Source organism: Triturus cristatus, chromosome 12 (genome assembly GCF_964204655.1).
Source record: "Triturus cristatus chromosome 12, aTriCri1.1, whole genome shotgun sequence".
In the NCBI taxonomy this organism is placed as follows: Eukaryota; Metazoa; Chordata; class Amphibia; order Caudata; family Salamandridae; genus Triturus; species Triturus cristatus.
This window is the reverse complement of record NC_140595.1, coordinates 754,632,143-754,650,905: the sequence shown is the minus strand read 5'-3', so window position 1 is coordinate 754,650,905 and position 18,763 is coordinate 754,632,143.

Genomic DNA, 18,763 nt, shown 5'->3' with positions numbered 1-18,763 from the left:
TTGGTGTAGTTGGGGTGTGGATGCCATTACCCCCATGTTACGTAAGTTGTTTGTGTACTCACCAGGCTCTGCAACTCCTTGGAGTCCATGTACTCCCACCGGCAGAAGCAGGGCCATCACCTTCTCCTCCCAGGGATGGTAATGTACCGGTCTGCGGGGCAGCCCACCTCCAGTGATGTTGCTCTGGGTGTAGTCCTCGTTCATTTTCCGCTTGACTGCCCTCCGCAGATCGTACCACCTGGCTTGGCATTCATTACTGGTCCTTCTGATGGGTGCAACAGCATTCACCCTATCGACGATCCTCTGCAACAGGCATGAATTTTTGGCTATGCTGGTCTGTCTGACCAATGTTCCAAAGAGCTGTGTCTCGACTCTGATGACTTCGTTGACAAGGATGTCCAGCTCCTCCCTAGTGAACTTTGGATTCTTGTCTGTGGGCATGGTGTGGGGTGAGGGTGTGGATGGTTGTGGGTGTGTGGGTGTGAATGTGAAGGTGTGTGTGGGAATGTGAAGAGGGGATATGTGTGAAGGAGTTTGTGTGAAGGTGTATATGTTAAGGTGTATGGGTGCAGTTGTTGGGGTGTGCTCTGTAGCTGCAGTGAGTCTGTTGCAAAGGTTCATGGTTTGTGTGTGTGGGCCCTTTTTATTGGTCCATTTGTGGGTGTGCCTGAGTTTGAAATGTTGGTGGGTGTGTTATAGGAGGTGGTTGTGAGTTTGGGCCTCTGTTTGCCTGTTTGGATGTGCCAGGTCAGTCATTTTTATGTTTTTTCTACTGTAGACGTGTTTTGTGGTGTTGTGCGATTCGAATTGACCCTCCTTGTGCTGTTTTACAGTGTCCTGGTTCAATACGAGTCGTTTTCGCGTATGTAAGGTGCGTACATATGCGATGTTGTTGTACCGTGCTCGCATACGCAATGTTGTTGTAAGGTCCGTACATACGCGATGCTGGGGGATGGGGCTGGGGTGCGGTGCGTACAAGTACGGGGCTGGGGTACGGTGCGTCCAAGTACGGGGCTGGGGTACGGTGCTGGGGTACGGTGCATACAAGTACAGTGCTGGGGTACGGTGTGTACAAGTATGGGGCTGGGGTACGGTGCGTACAAGTACAGGGCTGGGGTACGGTGCTGGGGTACAGTGCGTACAAGTACGGGGCTGGGGTATGGTGCGTCCAAGTACGGGGCTGGGGTACGGTGCTGGGGTACGGTGCATGCAAGTACGGTGCTGGGGTACGGTGCGTCCAAGTACGGGGCTGGGGTATGGTGCATCCAAGTACGGGGCTGGGGTACGGTGCGTACGAGTACGAGCCTGGGGTATGGTGCATCCAAGTACGGGCTGGGGTACGGTGCGTCCAAGTATGGGGCTGGGGTACAGTGCTGGGGTACGGTGCGTATGAGTACGGGCCTGGGGTACGGTGCGTCCAGGTATGGGGCTGGGGTCCGGTGCGGACACGGGGGGGTACGGTGCTGACATACGGGGTGTACGTGCGGACATACGCGGGCAGCGAGGGGGGGGCTGTACGACTCGTATCCCGGGCACAAGTTAACCCAGGATACAAGTGGTACAGAGTTCGCTATGTACGGGAAGTTTTACATACAATTGTGTATTCGGAAGGGCAGTACGGATCGTACTTGTGCGCTCGGACTTCAGTTTTACGATTTGTACGTAAAACTGTCCGGGTACGTCTCGTAGACCTTTTCCCGATACGAATCGTATAGATTTTTCACGTACAATCGTACTTCACCGGTGGGACGGAACTTGTACGATCCGTACATAAAAATATACGGATACGAGTCGTACGGGAATATTTGCTACTTTTAAATCATTATTGTTTAAACATTTATTTAATAATTTATTTTATATATTATTTTTAGGTGTTTGTTATATGTAATTAATATTATAATAAATGTTCTTTTTATACATTTATTATGTTTAAAAAAACTCTTTAATATTTTTTAATTATTTTTATGATTTCTAAAATATGGTAATTTTTTTTCTCAATTGTTTTGGTGTTACTAGTAGTTTTTTGTTACTCTGCTATCCAACACTTTCCCTAATGTTGCAATCACTAAAGTGGGAATAGTAATTTTTCCCTCTCTTCTATCCAGCACTTTCCCTACTGTTGCACTCACGGGAGTGGGAATAGTAATTTATGCCCCTCCGATATACAGCAATTTCCCTACTGTTGCATTCACTGGAGTGCGAATAGTGATTTTTACATCTCTGCTATCCAACACTTTCCCTGCTGTTGCACTCACTGGAGTGGGAATAGTAATTTTTACCCCACCGCTATCCAACACTTTCCCTACTGTTGCACTCATCGGAGTGGGAATAGTAATTTTTCCCCATCCGCTATCCAACACTTTCCCTACTGTTGCATTCACTGGAGTGGGAATAGTAATTTGTGCCCCTCAGCTATTCAACATTTTACCTGTGGTTGCCCTCACTGGATTTGGAATAGTAAATGTAATTATTTTTCTATACAACACTTACCCTACTTTAGCACTCACTGTAATGGGAATAGTAATATTTACCCCTTTGCTATCCAACACTTTCCCTACTGTTGCACTCATTGGAGTGGGAATAGTAATTTTTGCCCCTCTGCTATCCAATACTTTGCCTACTGGTGCAACCACTGTCGTGGGAATAGTAATTTTTACCCCTCTGCTAGCCACACTTTCCTTACTGTTGCACTCACTGGAGTGAGAATAGTAATTTTTGCCCCTCCGCTATCCAATACTTTCCCTACTTTTGCACTCATTGGAGTGGGAATAGAAAAATTTAATTATTCCACTATCCAACGATTTTCCTACTGTTCCACGTATTATATTGGGAAATGTAAATGTACACTATTCTTAATAGTTTAATGTTTTAATTTATTATAGTGTGTTTTTTTAATTTTTTTAATTTTTAATATATATATTCATTATAATGTTAAAGCTTACAAATTAGATAACGATAATAGTTAATAAATTATCTTTAAGTAAATACATGTATATGTAAATGTATACATTTTTATGTTTGTTTATATATTTTTTAAATGAAGTTTATTTGTTATATCTATTTAAAAGGTATATTAAATGTAATTAATAAAAAAATAATCAATATTTAATATTTTTACTACATATTATATTATTGTATATATATTTTTAAATTGATATTTTTTACATCTACATTTTTTACTTCAATATGTTTGATTCAATATTTTTGGACTTACCTGTTAAGGTATTGGAGTCGATATTTTTGCAGAGGATATTTAGAACATCGATGTTTGTTACATCGATATTCTATAAGTGAACCCTACGCCACTCTACTCTATGCTAAGCGTGGGTGAAATTTGAAATACACTGGAGTAATTGGAGTATCAGATCATTTATTGATATTTCAAAACATTTGTCTCATAATCAATAATAGATCAATTAAAAGCAGTTTCAACACAAGATAATAGCACATTAAAACAGCAATAAAATTGTTGAAAACCCATATACAGAAATCAAGAAACTATAACCGCAAAGGGGTCATTCACAATCTAGCTTTGTATAGCCTTTAGCAGTTTGGATCTGGTTACCCATGCTGAATACAGAAATTTAGAGACAGCCACAACCACAATCAAGGTGATGTCACTTTTGCATATTTTATATGCCTCTCCGCTAGTCAATAGACAAAACGATTTTCACATAGAAACAATCCATTTGAACCTTGCTTTTGCATAAAAGGGACAAAAGAACAGCACATGGTCTTCACTTTTGCAAGTATTTTGGCAGCATGAACAACAATCAGAATACTGGTTTTCCTTCCTCCACTTTGTAGTAAAGGCTGCTATGGGTAAACAACCATATCTAAATTGCAGGTATAGAGTTTATGCCCGAGCAGTGCATATAAAATCCAAGAACTCCAAGATAACCAAAACTTTATTATCTCTATGGTGGCTAACTTTCTCTTCAACCATCTTTCTTACTACACCGGCATCTCTTTCCCGAATGTCCTGGGGCTCACTCCAGAATTTTCCTAGGCCCACATCAAACCAGGTTTCTTTGAGGCACCCTTAACAAACCAACTGTTCCTGCCGCGTTGGCCAGATAACATCCCTCAAACCCTCCTTGAGATGGCACAATTCATTGGTACTCCACATTTGAATTCAGTGCAACAAGGGTTTTTGCAAAAGCACTGTTGCTAACTCATCGATTCCTCGATCTAGGTGGAGGGAAACCAATGACATGCGCTTTCCTAAACCCAACAGTCACCTGAAAAAGTTGCTTGCTGCTGTAGTCAGATGGCTAGTACTAAAAAGAACAAACATAATTCTGCCCCGTAAAGTGCTGCTCCCCTCGTTTGCACTTTATACATTTCTACTGCTGGGCAGGGAGCAGTTTTGTATGACATCCGCCTGATGTTTCACAATTTGGGTACTTTTTAAAATCTGCATGTTCCATTAACCTGTCTCATCTAGTCTGATGCCCAGATACTCAAACTCCTGCACCGTTTCCAGTGCCTCGGCACCCACTTTGATAAACCCTTTTGTCTGCCTTTCTTGGAGTGCACCATATATTTGGTCTTTGAGATGTTAATTTCAAGGTCAAAGTCTCTCCAAACTTGGTTGAAACTAGCAACTATATTTTGCATCCCCCTCCTAGTTTTGGACAGCAACAATGTGTCATTTGCAAAATGGAGCGCTGGTATTTTTACACCTGCCAAGGATGGCACATCATTCACACAGACCATTAGATAAATGATACAGTTGTTGCTGTAAAAGAAAAAGAGGGTTGGTGCGAGGACACACCCTTGCCATATACCTTGGTTGACAGGGAAGATATCAGTCAGCTCTCCTTTCACCACATACCTTACTTTCACAAAGTTCCTCTCATGGAGCAATCTAATCAGATGAAGGAGGTTTGGTGGAATACCTAATCCCAGAAGGACTTCCCAAAGCTTCCCCCTAGGGACCAGGTCAAAAGTGGAATACAGATCGATTAACACAAACAAAAAAGTCACCATTAGCCAGGTCCACCACCTTCGATTTGACAAGAAGGAACTGAAATACCTACGGACGGTAGTTGGAAGATATGCTGGGGTCCCGATTTATAAAAAATGTCACTAGCTCTGCTCCCTTCCAAGAGTGGGGGGGATCAGCCCTCCACTGCAATAGTTTTGGAAACCCCATTAATATAGGGAACCCATATCCTTGGACCGGACTTAAAAACATCAACCAGAATCTTTCAAGACCTGGGGCTTTCCCAGGCTTAATTGAGGCCACTACATGCTACCTCTCCTCCAAGGAGAAGAATACTGGATACTGCATCTGGTTTGATCTGCTGTGCACAACCCCACCAACAAGTTGGCTCTCCTCAGCCACAGCAGGGGCATTAAATCTCCCAAAGTGTGCAATCCACTCATTTTGGAAAATAGCAGTATCGGCCTGTTTGCTTTAATTCCCTTCACTTCTGCTGACTAAAGACTAGAACTTATTTTTGTTTTGTGACATTATTAACTGGGGCATCCAATAGGTCTGCCCACGTATCCCCATTCCATTCTAGTTTGGTCCTCTCACAATTACCCAGAAATTTGCCCACGTTCCTTGATGGCTTGGGTGCTTCTTTTTGTAGCTTGCAAGAGGTCTATCATGGCCTTTTTGCACTGCCCATTAAACCATTCAATTCGTGCTTTAGGAGCCCCTCATCTTTAGTTAACGCACTCCTCAATTTGTGAAAGACCACAAAGATGCCCAGCCAGGACCAAGTCATTATTTTCCCAGTGCACATACATTGTCTCCATGTTGTTAGCAAAAATTGAGTACAGGGCACCAACGAGGCATGTACTAATTCCCATCTCACATTCCTTCTATTGCTTCTAGCTACAAGGTGCCCACGACTCTTGTCCACAACTGCATCTCTAAAAATGGTCATTGACATTGAGCTTTAATGTCATTGGGTTATGGTCACTCTCCTCTCTTTCCACAACAATCGTATCATCCAACCTCTCCACATTCTTATATCTAATAGGATGTATTATATTATACTCTGGTAGGTTCCTCTTCTAAATGTTGGTGCCAGAAGTTTATCTGATAAAGAGTGTCTGTTACATGGCCTAATTCTGTGTGTAATAGCAAGGTCCACAAGCTGGAGCACTGCTCTTGACAGGAAGCTTCCTTTAGAGGGGACTAGATCTGGAATTCCCCATGCAAGATTTTAGTCTCTAGTCAAATCACTAACCAAGCTACTTGGCTGGAATGTCAAGTTAAAATTAACCCCGGGTGGAGTTTGCGTAGCCGCAATACGCGAGTCTACGGGAAGCAGCAAAATAACTCAGAGTTATGCGAGCATGCAGAGTTTTTCGTACCGCATGTTCGCGCATGCTCAAGAGATGTTTTTGATGTTCGGCAATGCGATTGCGTGTTCGGGCAAAATATTGCAATAATACTCCTACATTTTCTTTACCTCCCCCGCCCATCCAGAACCATGGCTAAGGCTGCTACTACCTCTAGTAGTAAGAAGGGGAAGGCCAAGGCTACTGCTGCACCTGCAATCAAGAGCAGCCTTCCTTGTGGCAGATGGCTCCAGGAAGGAGTGCAGCTCCGGGCCCTTTTCTCTGAGGTGGAGGTAGCCACCCTTGTTTTTTTTGTACAGCGCCACCTCCCATTAACCTTGGTTGCAGGCTCCGCTTCCTAGGAGCGTCACTTCCGGTGGGCGAGGGTGTGCCAAGCAGTATTTCGCTGCTCTGGGGTCTGGCACACCCATAACTAGCTGACTCACCGGTGGTCAGACATCTTGGACTGGGAGCAGGACCTTCTGGACCGTCTAGGTGTTGAGGTCAAGGAGCTTGGTGAGTAGACAATTATAGTAGTATTGTGTGTTCTGTTCTGTGTTAATGCGAATATATATATTTTTCCCAAATAGCAAGCATTTTGCTGCTTACATGCAGGTAAGTTACGTTTAAAAATCTTATATTATGTGATTGTTACTCTTCTATACACTAGACAGGTGCCCTGGCTACTAATCTTACTTATTTGCAACTTTGTGCTTGCTTGGGCTGATTATGTAAGATAGGTTAGAGAACTTAAGTTAGGTAATGCTAGAGAGACTCCAGTCCTTTTCTTTGTCCTGTCACTAAGATAGTGGTGGATTGGTAGGTAGTTTAGTTGCTTAGTATTAGTTGGTAATTTTTTAGCATTCCGTGTGTCGCGTCTTCCATCACGTCACATGCTGATGACTCTAGTCCTTAGTAGAACCTTTTGTAGATTGTTAGTGAGTGAGTAATATAGCAACTCATCAGCACATCAGCAGCAACCAACCAACAATTTGGTGTATGCAATATGCATTGTACATCTATGCATGTTTGAGGACTAAAATAAGTGGAAAGGCAGACTCAGGGAACAATTGGCCCGTCAAAGGGGGTTGATTCATTGATGATTTCAAATTAGATTGAAACTTAGAAGAAGCAAATATATTTTTGGCAATTAATTTCCAATGTCTTTGGAATAGGCGAGCAAGGTGGTACTTAGGTTTAGGATTCTGGAATTAGAATGGAACACTGGATTAATAAATAATAATGAAAGGGTCCAGGATACTACTAGTCGATCAGATTTGATAGGTCAATTTTATTGCAATTGTTGTTTCCTGTCCAAAAATGTTTTTAGAGCATTTTTTAAAATGTTTTATTTGTTTCACACCAATCATCAATGTGTGTCTCTTTATTATATCTTACATGATCAGCACCCAGGGGCATGAAGACAACGGGGTCTGAGGTGGTAGCTGGAGATGCCTCCCAGGGCCAGGACCTTCCTCTACTGAGGTCTCTGCTGCTGGCCCCAGTAAGTCCTCCTGTTGTTAATATTAATAATTATATTTCCCTAACTTTTACTGCACCTTATTTTTTCCAAACTATTATTTCTGTTTACTAATTCTATTTCTTACCAATTTTTCTTCGATCTATCTGTTTCTAAATTCTTGTTATCCCTTCCTCTAACTGCCTCTGACTCTGTACTACTACTATTAGTCTGTCTGTAGCTTGCCCAGTTGGCCACTCTTTATTTGTAAAAAGTTTTAAAACTCAGATTCACCAATAGCTCTTGCCACTGAGTCCAGTCCTTTGTGTTGTCCTTTTCCTAATCTAGAGAGGCTTTTCGACTATTGCAACCAACAAAATGCCCAACCAGATATTTACTCTAGTACCTGATTTGTAGTGCTAGTGATGTATGTGATGTATGTATGTATGTATGCAAGTATGTATTGTATTAACTATTTTCAATCTTGCTAGTGAAAAATAATAAATAGGGGGAGACAAATGGCATCTAAAAAATGTGTAATGTTTTTTCTAGGCACACCGACCATCAGTGCTGGGGCCAGCGGTAGGGCAGGCAACACCAGACAGGAGGGAGCAGCAGATACGGCAGCTGCCTCGGGGGTGGGTGAGCCAGCAGCATTGGCGCGAAGTGGTAAGTTATACTTATATTCCTTGCTTATTGACAATAGTTACACTCTTGCTTCAAGGGTGTACACTATACTGTTGAGAGATACTAAGGGTCCGATTACAATGGCGGTGTTTAGGACCGCCCGCCAGACATGCGGCGGTCCCCCCACTGCGATTAGGATGCGCCCGCATACTGGCAGACGCATCCAGGGCTTTTAACATTGTAGGCAGGGCTGCTGGCTGCAGCACCGTACGCAATGTTAAAAGTGCTTGCACTGCATTAGCAACAAGGTATACGAAGTGGGACTGCATGTGGTACCGGTAACCTTGCACCTAAATAAGACCACAACACCAGGTTGCTAGTTACGAACAAAGTAAACAAGCTATCAATACACGTGATGGTTATCTTCCGCACAGTATGCTACTTAACCTTTAAGCAATTACACCCCTCTACCTCTTCTCTAAATTTAAAATCCAGCACATGCAAACCCCATACGAACGATGCTTGATAAATCAAGCACATATTAGAATTTACTCAACCACAGGAATAGACACCTGACATACTTCTACATTTGTGTCCACAGACAGAAAATGCGCATAAAAATGTAACTCGCACCACCCAGTGGAGAAATTACATTTGGACCTGTTTCTAGAGACTGCTCCTGCCCACACTAGGTATGGTTTCCCTGTATGGATGTTTAAAAAAATGGCTTAAAAATAACACCATAATCTTTAGAACAAAAGAGTAATTTTTAATATAAGTTTCTTAAATTTTAGTGTCCTACACTCAAGTTCCTAGCCCTGAGGAAGACCTTCCTAAAATTCTCCTGATCCCCACACGAAGGTCGAACGCGTCGGCACACCCTTCACTTACTCCTTCACCTCACGAGGCCAAGAGCATCACCAAACTAAATTGACACTATGGAATGATTATTTTAACCAACTGATTGTGGTTTAAACTGACACAAATTGTTCTAAGGCGTTATCTGACCTCATCAGTACTTTTGGACCGCCCATTGGATGAGTATCGAGGATAGGCAGGGTTCACTCTCCCGATGCAAGTTTATAATGAAGTAGAACCGTTCTGATTCATGTAAGTTGTTGAATACGTGTAAATATTTTTTCCTGTGTTTTTGTTTTCCACGCACGTTATATAGAGTATTTAATATATCACAATTTTGGAATATGCAAAGCAGTATTGAAATTAATACATGTGTGTTCTAATTTTGAATCAAAAAAACAAAAATATGAAATACATTCGCAGCAAAATAGCATTGATGAAATAATTAAATATTGCAAATTGTGCATTTTTCTGAATGATTCATGTTTTGCTTGTCTCCCCACGATTGTAAGTTGAAATAAGAAACCCAGTTCATTTATTGAATAGTTACGGAGGTAAAGAGTTCATGCCTACGTATTTAATAAAATGATTGAATTCATGGTCATATATGTATCATTTTACTGCACTGCATTTCCCTGCACTACGTGGCAGGCACCTCGGGGTGCCTGCCACTTGGTGCATGGAAATGCAGGAGGGTACCATACCCCCAGGGCAGCGACACCCCCCAAACAAGGGGGGCCCGCAATGGGCCCCCAAACCTAATCCCCACCAGCCTTTCATCACCGCCATGGAAAGGCCTTTCCTATACCCACATCCCAATTTTAGGGGCCCTGCACCGTTCGCCAGGCAATCGGTGCGATTGCCTTTGGCAGTGAAGCGGCGGACAGACTTTACGTCCGCCACGGCTCCCACTGCCATCCTAATTTGGCAGTGGGTAATACGCTTGGTGATGGCGGAAGGACCGCCACTGCAGGCCCGGTGGTGGCGGTCCTTCTGCCATCATAATGACCCCCTTAGCTGTTGTGAACAACGGTTGAAGAAGACACCCTTGACTTAGCAATAGCATTAGCGGCGGGACTTTAGTAACTAATGGCCTCTCCTATCTGACTTTAACTCAGCTGGTAACATTTTATGAAGAACGCTAAGGGGTCCATTAGGATGTCGGGTGGAGGCACCACTGTGGTGCCAGCGGTGCGGAAAAATACCTTTTTCCACCCACGAGCAGCGGTCCTCACGCCCGCCACATTAGTATGGCCAAACATAGCCCATTTCCTGACCGCCGCGGTGCGACGCGGACCGCCATCAAAGTGCGCCCGCCACCGTGGCGGTGGGAGCCAATAGAGACTCTCCACCGTGCGGAATGACGTCCACCCCGCTCCACAAATTAGGATGACCCAAACAAGCAGACGCACCGCAGCGGAGAAACCGCCCAACCAGAGACGGTAGAAGCACGACAGCGGAGTGCGAAACCAGAGTCCCGGTCTTTCCGGTGCTGTACCTGCTACATCACCAGGAACTCATGGACTGCTGCGGACGCCGCCGCAGGTACGCAATAACACAACACACAACACATGGGCTGACACAGGGTCCAAATCCACATCAGACACCCTGATGGGGACAGGGACACATCCACAAGGGCAACCACACATCACCCACCTGCCACCAAGTCACCCCTCTGCATCCTGAACACACATCTCCCGCGACCATGCAGCAATGTCTCAGTCACGTCACCGCAGTGGTGAACACAAGGAAATACATGCGCACAATGCAGAAGGTAGGGCCAGTGCCAGGCATGGGCAGGGCACAAAGACCACAGGGTCACACCCCCTCCCACCACACACTAGCACACCCCATGAAGGCACATGCCATTTGCCCCACCTGTGCACTATGCAAAACAAGCCAGGTCAATACACACCCAGCACCACACAACAAACAACCAGGGAGACAGACACTGCAGGAGTGGCTGCACAGGAGCACACAGCACAGTAGCACAGGGCCAGGGAAACACACACACCACCACACCACCACACTCAGGGAAACTAAAATGAGGACAAGCACCAAATGAACACATACAAGGAACAAACACCAAAATGGACACACAGCCTGCATAGTCACACATACATACCACAGACTGACACACAGACACATACACACCCCACATGCCAACAGCAATGGAGCACAACAAATAGGAAAACCAAAGTGGGATGCACACAAATGGAAGGCCAAGGACACACACAACAAGCATGTGTACATCACATGCAAGACAAGGAACAGATAACAACACCCTCACACCATCAAAGCACACATGGCTGATACAGGCAATGAGGACAAACCACAGACATCACAGTGCAACAACACAGGGAGACAGCAAGGCAAACTATGTAGAGGCCCAAGGATGAAAGGAAGGCCCTGAAGTCAAACTGTGAACAGCCACACATCTATACAACTACTTCACAGGAGTACACCAGCAGCACTATACACAGGGACCATTGATACACGCCATGACTGACACCAGTAGGAATCCACACACATACCCCCCTCACAAAAGCAGCACACAACACCAGTGCCAAACACATTGAAGGCTGGCAATACTTGCCAGTTAACACACACACAAACAATCACACACCCTGGGGGTAGCCGCAAACATCACACACACACAGGGATGTCACAACAAATGTCTGCACAAAAACAACACATAAACACATGACCCAACAGAAACACACACAGAACAACAACAAGAACAGACATGCCCTGTGCAGCTAAACTGGGGAAAGGCAATGGGAGCACAGACACACCAGGAGGGCACAACTAGGCCTGGGCCAAAATTCTGTTCCGTTCGCGGAAATTGCGATATTTTGGCATTTTCGCGTTCCGCGGAAAGCGCGAAAATGTCAAAATTTCCGCATTCCGCAGCTTAGCGATAATTTTTTTCTTGCTCGCGCTGTAAAACAATACATTCTCACGCGCGCGCGATCGCCTTACCTGAATCCCTGCGTTCTCCGACAAGTTTTCTTGACCCGGTCGCGTTCTCCACGAGATGTTGGATTTTGGTAGCCATTTTGCGCTATCTCGCGAGAGTTCGCGGCCGCATTAAAGTCATTTTTCACGCGATCACGTCATTTGTCGCGCGATCACGTCTTTCTTCTCGCGATCATGCACCGCGCGAGTATGAGAAGATTGAGATCTCGAACATGTCATTCTACATCGCGAGCCAGAGGATGAGGACGCGGGCACGTGAAATCGAACGCGAACAGGAGAAAGAGACCGCGAACACGTCATATCCAACGCGACAGGGACAAAGAAGAGAACGCGATCATATCGTTTTCGACATGCCGGCGGAAGTAATGTGAAGCTCGAGAACTCAACAACGTAAAATTTACAATTTGGAGAGGAATATCGGCTCTAGCATCATGAAACCATCTGCAAATACTGATTTTGGATGAAAAGAACTCCTTACATTCACATTTGACTTTCCTTTTTTGTGCAAGGAGTCATTTTTTTACAAGGTGGAGAGAGGGAGGAAGTGACACAGAATCTCCAACTTCCTGTTCCTGTCCAGCAGGCTCCTCCCAGTGCTTTGTCCATCTCCTGCTCATTCTGCCTTTGGATTTGGAGCTGGAAAGATCACTATTTTTGTCTGCTGCATCATTGCAATTGGATTTCAGGATTTTTGGAATAGGATATTTTACAAGTAAGTGGTTGTTGTGTTTGATTGTGGGCTTTGCAGTTGTTGTGTAACTACAATTTATTTTTGATAATTAATTAATTATCATCATTCCTATTTTTTTTAATTTTTTTTAATTTTGTGGGTTGTAGTAGTAGGCCCGAGCTAGCCATGGGCATGGTCTCATGGGTGTGTGTGTGCATGATGAAGCAACTGTTCCTTTTGTTTTTTGAATATATTTCATTTTCAAGCACATTTAGGGCATGGATGGCATTGGATTGAGTTGGGGAAGTGTGTTTTATGGGGTGGCCTTGCTGATGTTGTTGGGCCTGGCCATGTGGCTGGTGGCCATTTTGAGGCCTAGGCCTGCAAGCTTGCCTGGCCTTGTCTGCCAACAGGCCTGCTTTCATCCACTGCTACCAGAGCAGGTAGCCACAGCTTTAGTAATCTACTGTTTTCTGTGTGCTCTGTTGAATTTAGACATCATTTAGGGCATGGATGGCATTGGATTGAGTTGGGGAAGTGTGTTTTTTGGGGTGGCCTTGCTGATGTTGTTGGGCCTGGCCATGTGGCTGGTGGCCATTTTGAGGCCTAGGCCTGCAAGCTTGCCTGGCCTTGTCTGCCAACAGGCCTGCTTTCATCCACTGCTACCAGAGCAGGTAGCCACAGCTTTAGTAATCTACTGTTTTCTGTGTGCTCTGTTGAATTTAGACATCATTTAGGGCATGGATGGCATTGGTTTGAGTTGGGGAAGTGTGTTTTTTGGGGTGGCCTTGCTGATGTTGTTGGGCCTGGCCATGTGGCTGGTGGCCATTTTGAGGCCTAGGCCTGCAAGCTTGCCTGGCCTTGTCTGCCAACAGGCCTGCTTTCATCCACTGCTACCAGAGCAGGTAGCCACAGCTTTAGAAATCTACTGTTTTCTGTGTGCTCTGGTGAATTTAGACATCATTTAGGGCATGGATGGCATTGGATTGAGTTGGGGAAGTGTGTTTTTTGGGGTGGCCTTGCTGATGTTGTTGGGCCTGGCCATGTGGCTGGTGGCCATTTTGAGGCCTAGGCCTGCAAGCTTGCCTGGCCTTGTCTGCCAACAGGCCTGCTTTCATCCACTGCTACCAGAGCAGGTAGCCACAGCTTTAGTAATCTACTGTTTTCTGTTTGCTCTGTTGAATTTAGACATCATTTAGGGCATGGATGGCATTGGATTGAGTTGGGGAAGTGTGTTTTTTGGGGTGGCCTTGCTGATGTTGTTGGGCCTGGCCATGTGGCTGGTGGCCATTTTGAGGCCTAGGCCTGCAAGCTTGCCTGGCCTTGTCTGCCAACAGGCCTGCTTTCATCCACTGCTACCAGAGCAGGTAGCCACAGCTTTAGTAATCTACTGTTTTCTGTGTGCTCTGTTGAATTTAGACATCATTTAGGGCATGGATGGCATTGGATTGAGTTGGGGAAGTGTGTTTTTTGGGGTGGCCTTGCTGATGTTGTTGGGCCTGGCCATGTGGCTGGTGGCCATTTTGAAGCCTAGGCCTGCAAGCTTGCCTGGCCTTGTCTGCCAACAGGCCTGCTTTCATCCACTGCTACCAGAGCAGGTAGCCACAGCTTTAGTAATCTACTGTTTTCTGTGTGCTCTGGTGAATTTAGACCTCATTTAGGGCATGGGTGGCATTGGATTGAGTTGGGGAAGTGTGTTTTTTGGGGTGGCCTTGCTGATGTTGTTGGGCCTGGCCATGTGGCTGGTGGCCATTTTGAGGCCTAGGCCTGCAAGCTTGCCTGGCCTTGTCTGCCAATAGGCCTTCTTTCATCCACTGCTACCAGAGCAGGTAGCCACAGCTTTAGTAATCTACTGTTTTCTGTTTGCTCTGTTGAATTTAGACATCATTTAGGGCATGGATGGCATTGGATTGAGTTGGGGAAGTGTGTTTTTTGGGGTGGCCTTGCTGATGTTGTTGGGCCTGGCCATGTGGCTGGTGGCCATTTTGAGGCTTAGGCCTGCAAGCTTGCCTGGCCTTGTCTGCCAACAGGCCTGCTTTCATCCACTGCTACCAGAGCAGGTAGCCACAGCTTTAGTAATCTACTGTTTTCTGTGTGCTCTGTTGAATTTAGACATCATTTAGGGCATGGATGGCATTGGATTGAGTTGGGGAAGTGTGTTTTTTGGGGTGGCCTTGCTGATGTTGTTGGGCCTGGCCATGTGGCTGGTGGCCATTTTGAGGCCTAGGCCTGCAAGCTTGCCTGGCCTTGTCTGCCAACAGGCTTGCTTTCATCCACTGCTACCAGAGCAGGTAGCCACAGCTTTAGTAATCTACTGTTTTCTGTGTGCTCTGGTGAATTTAGACATCATTTAGGGCATGGATGGCATTGGATTGAGTTGGGAAAGTGTGTTTTTTGGGGTGGCCTTGCTGATGTTGTTGGGCCTGGCCATGTGGCTGGTGGCCATTTTGAGGCCTAGGCCTGCAAGCTTGCCTGGCCTTGTCTGCCAACAGGCCTGCTTTCATCCACTGCTACCAGAGCAGGTAGCCACAGCTTTAGTAATCTACTGTTTTCTGTTTGCTCTGTTGAATTTAGACATCATTTAGGGCATGGATGGCATTGGATTGAGTTGGGGAAGTGTGTTTTTTGGGGTGGCCTTGCTGATGTTGTTGGGCCTGGCCATGTGGCTGGTGGCCATTTTGAGGCCTAGGCCTACAAGCTTGCCTGGCCTTGTCTGCCAACAGGCCTGCTTTTTCATCCACTAGGATCAGAGCAGGTAGCCACAGCTTTATTGATCAAGTGTTTTCTATGTGATCTGTTGAATTTTTAGACATCACCTTCCTGAGAGTGTAGTGTGTGGCTGTACAACGTACTAGTAGTATAACATAGCTCTAGTTAAAAAAAAGTCATAAATGGCTAGACTATCTTTTGTTTGCACTAGTACAGTACTAAGTAACTGAACCACAAAAACAAATGCAACATTTCACTGATGTTCTTCTCCTGTCTTCTTTGCTTTTAGGTGCACAAAAGACAGAGTAGGAGGTGTCATCGGCATCACCTGGCTACCCGTTGTACTGCCAGCCAGACAGAAGTCCTGCTGCGCATCACGCCCACGTGTGACCAGAACTTGTTGTGCATCTGCCTCCTGCCTGACATCGGAAGAAGATGGCCCCAAAGAAAGGTACCAGGTCCAGTACCAAGAAAGTTGCTGGTGAGAAGAAGGAACAGAAAAAGGAAGTGCCATTAACCACGACTGGTGGTGTGCCGGCCAAGGTTTTTTTTGGCACCAAAGCGTTGTCCGGGAACGAAGCTGGGACCAGCACAGTGGTCCAGCAACCCCACCAACCTAGGCCCAAGGGCTTTACTGTCGCAGAGGTGGCCAGTCTACTAACGGGCAGCGATGTTGAAGAAATGTCATTACCGCAAAGTAGTACACAATCAAGTTCAACGCAGGCGCAAACTCAGCATATCAGTGTCAAGCCGCCGCAACCAGAACAGCAGCAGCCGCCGCAACCAGAACAGCAGCAGCCGCCGCAACCAGAACAGCAGCAGCCGCCGCAACCAGAACAGCAGCAGCCGCCGCAACAGCCCACCATAGTAGTTGTTGCTCCTGACGTAGGGGCATTTCAGGAAATCGAGCTTCCTGCAGACAAAGTGGAGCGAAGTCAAACCACTGTTTCAGAAGATCAATTGTCTTCCAGACCACCAGCAAGGAAAAGGAGGCTTAGTCCATCATCTTCTTCTTCAAGCCCCACTTCTGATGATCGTGATGACACTTGGGTCCCACCAGCTCGGTCTGAGAGTGAAGTACGCCACAAGACATTGCTTCTGAAAAGGAAGGTCCCAGAAAAACTTAGAGTTATGGAGGTAGATGTAGAAGAGGGGGGTGATGATGTTGATGAAGACGAGCCAGTCATCACGCACATTACTCCCGCCCCAAAGGGATTGGAGACCGACATTCTCACCCTATCCAGAAAGGCTGCTACTGAGCGGGATGTAGCACGGATCTCACCAACACAGGTTACACCACCACTACCTCCAGCTGCCATATTTTCCAAGGCCCGGCAGGGACCTACATCCAGCTCAACCATCTCAGTAGGAAGTGGTAGTAAAAGTCACAGTGTAGGTGGACAGGGTCACATATTTTCAAGCACCCCCTCAAGTTCATCTGGTGTTGAAAGTGGCACATCCAGCAGTGCCAGAAAGTTCTCCTCCCCAGTTTGGGACTTCTTTTCTGTTAGCGCCAAGGAGGAGAACGTTGCTATATGCGCAATTTGTCGGCAAGGTGTTCGGCGTGGTAAGCTTGGTACAAACTATGGTACCGGAGGACAAGCAAGTCATCTCAGAATACACCACAATATCGTGTGGGAGGATCACCTACGTAAGTTAAAAGAAAGTAGGAAAACTAAACCCTTTGAAGTTGGTCAGGAATCAGGGAGCGATATTATTGTGGTGGCAGGTGAAGAACAGGGAGGCATTTCTAGCCCTGTCTCCAGTAGTGCAGTCACTGCAGTGGTAACGCCCACATCCTCCTCAGTAACATCAGAGTGGCACCGCAGTAAGAGCCATACTCAGAGTGTGGGTGAGACACCAAGGCGACCGGCGAGTACCGCAATGAGACAATCTGTGTCGTTGAGCCTTAGTGGGTTAATGAAAACAGCACCACTAAGGAAAGTAAGCCAGCCTACCATTGACAGCATGTTTAGGTTGGAGGGGCAGTTCCAACGCAACCACCCAACGGCACGATTGTACAATGCGAAGCTGGCTAAAATGTTAGCGCTGAACCTTCTTCCTTTTTCATTTGTGGAAGGGGTGGGTTTCCTTGAATTTGTGTCTGCCATCTTCCCGAAATGGAAAGTTCCCAGCCGGTCCTATTTCGCAAGAATTGCTGTTCCGGCACTACATCATGATGTGCTGGAATTGGTTGGTCACGGTTTGCAGCAGAGTGCTGTGCACAATATCCACCTGACAACAGCCATGTGGACCAGTTGCCAAGCCACAGATTACATGTGCATCACTGCACACTGGATCTCTTTTGTGGGGGTTAGAGATCAACTATCTGCACGAGGTGATGTTGACACAGCTGCGATTTTTGAAGGTACTCGGAAACATGCAACTGTAGCCATGTTCGCCATGGAGAAATCTCATACGGCTGAAAACATTTTAGAAGAGTTTCGCACCAAGGTTTTGGAATGGCTGCGGCCCAGAGGGCTTGGTATTGGTTTTGTTGCCACAGACAATGGCAGTAATGTACTTAAGGCCATGGAACTTGGTTCCTATTTCAGGGTTCCGTGTTTGGCACACTGCATAAACATTATAGTGCAAGACTTTCTGAAAAAAGAACCCATAGTAAGCAATTTACTGGCCATCTGCCGAAGAATATGCACTCATTTCAGCCATTCTTTTAAAGCTCGGAAGCAGCTGAGGATCCTCCAACGTGACCGTAGGATGCCAGTCAAGGTACTCATCCAGGAGGTGGCAACACGTTGGAACTCAACGTATTACATGCTTGATCGTCTGTACGAACAGCAGAGGTCACTCAATGAATATGTCTGGTACAGAAGCAGTGATGCTAGTGTTAAAGGCATGACCCTTCAGAGGGAGCAATGGACCCTAATTCAATGCCTGACTGAGATGCTGTCTCCTTTTGAGGTCTTCACACGTGAAGTCAGCAAGGAGGACTGTACAATGGGCCAAGCTATCCCATTGTTGCAAATGCTAGAGCATGAGCTGAATAATGTGTCTGAATCCCATGACTTGGTGGAGAGCTTATCCAGGCGCTTATCAGAAAATGTAAGGATACAAAATAAAATTTTGTCACAAGAACATTACATTTGTGCCACAATTCTGGATCCACGTGCAAAATTAGGACTATTCCTTTCTTTTTCCGA